Below are 1,902 nucleotides of genomic sequence, written 5' to 3'. Positions count from 1 at the left end.
AGAAGCATTACAATGTACTCTCTTTCATTTATTGGTCACCAATTAGCCTGATCGAAACCCGATGGATTCAGTCAGTGACGCTATCACGCCCATTAGCTATCGTCGCGTAATTTACAGGAACTACGCTATCTTTTAGTACGCAATTGTTTGCGTATACGCCCCGAAACCTACCGAAGACTTTTAGAATCCATACCACGCAGAATCGCTGTTGTTTTGTGTTTCAAAGACCGTCTAGCACCCTATTAAAAAACTCTTCCCGAATAGGCCATGAAGGCCCAAAGGAACCGACCGGCTGCCGTGTCATCCTCACGTCCTCAGCTCAGACCACAGGCGGCTCTGAATGCGGATATGGAGGGGCATGTGGTCAGCACACCGCTTTCCCGGCCGCATGTCAGTTTCCGAGACCGGAGCCGCTACTTCTCAAGCAAGTAGCTCCTCAGTTTGCCTCACAAGGGTTGAGTGCACCCCGCTTGCCAACAGCGCTCAGCAGACCGGATGGTCACCTATCCAAGTGCTAGCCCAGCCCGACAGCGCTTAACTTCGGTGATCTGACGGGAACCGGTGTTACCACTGCGGCAGAGCCGTTGGCCCAGTACCCTGTTAAGTAAGTTATAATAATGTTTTGCAAATTTGTGTATATCGTAGAAATTCTTTCTTTTCGTTTAATACGCACGTAACATAAAACTGGAGCTTAGGGTTCTGTCATTCATAGTAGGATAAAAATAAAAAAGTCATTCTTATATTAGCAACGAACATTCGCAGAGGAATGATTACCTAACTGTCGTTCGGTTTCAACTTCACGCACTTGTATCAACTAACTTATAAATTTCGTGGATGTCAGCCACGTGGTCATGTAGCACATTCCAACATATAGTTTGCTTTATAACGCAAAAAAGCTGAAAACAGCGGTAGCAGTAGCTCACAGATGTGATCATATTGAGCTAAGATCAGCCTTAGTCGCTATCTATATTGTTGTAATGCAAGCCTACTGCTGCCCTAAATTTCTGTGAAATCCTTATAACGCACAAAAATAAAATAAAAAATTGATTACCTCTAGCAGCTGCTGATAAAACAAACCGTCATTATTTACCAATCTTGATCGGAACTACTATTACGCATCAAAAAATCGTTATGTAAGGGCTGATCAAAAAGTTTCCGTACAAAGGCCTACTGTCCAGAATCTGTATACCAATCAGGCAAAATAGCAGTGAGCACTAGGTCGAAGACGCCCTTTTGGTAAAACACTGCGTCCTGCTGCGTGAAGGGAGTCCGTAACTGCCTGCTTCACATCCTCGTCCGACAGGAGTCATCGAAAATTCAAGGCAATTTTTAAGCGACCACATGGGCATAGATCAGGACTACAGGGTGGGTGCTCGAAAATGTCTCCCACTTCAGTTGGTACAACTTTCGCGTAACGACATTTGCGATACAGGGACGTTCATTACCATGAAGCAACATGGAACTTGCCACTCCATTTCAGAACAACGGTTTTCGACAGACATGCTGTCCTACACACAGTCTTCGTTCTTCAGTGGATGTCTGTCTGCGTTCATCTTTCGGCAGCCAAGAAAATACTGTCAGCGTGTTGTTCCTGTTTGGAACATTTGATAAAAACGGTACGATATTCACGTTGTTGCATTTACCGTACGCACGTCTGAAAAGACACGATTGACACACTAACCCCTTGCCTAGATGACAGTGCTTACACGTCAGCATCGGGGACGCGCAACGTTGCATATACGCTGCAACAGCGCCATAAAACGGAAACTTTTTGGTCGTTTGCTATGAAAGACTGTTTGGAATCGTGCAACCTGACTAGAAGAAGGGATAGGTTGCTAGGACACATTCTGAGGCACCAAGGGGTCAACAATTGAGTACTAGAGGGAAGCATGGGGGGGGGGG

At 45.5% G+C, this 1,902-nt stretch overlaps 1 pseudogene; it reads right to left on the bottom strand.

Moving 5' to 3' along the window:
- Positions 1-471: 471 nt before the first annotated feature.
- LOC126428806 (5S ribosomal RNA) lies at positions 472-589 on the bottom strand (annotated as a pseudogene).
- Positions 590-1,902: the final 1,313 nt, after the last annotated feature.

Source organism: Schistocerca serialis, chromosome 1 (genome assembly GCF_023864345.2).
Source record: "Schistocerca serialis cubense isolate TAMUIC-IGC-003099 chromosome 1, iqSchSeri2.2, whole genome shotgun sequence".
NCBI classification, from domain to species: Eukaryota; Metazoa; Arthropoda; class Insecta; order Orthoptera; family Acrididae; genus Schistocerca; species Schistocerca serialis.
Note: the sequence above shows the minus strand (reverse complement) of the source record. Positions and strands in the feature narration are given on the sequence as shown.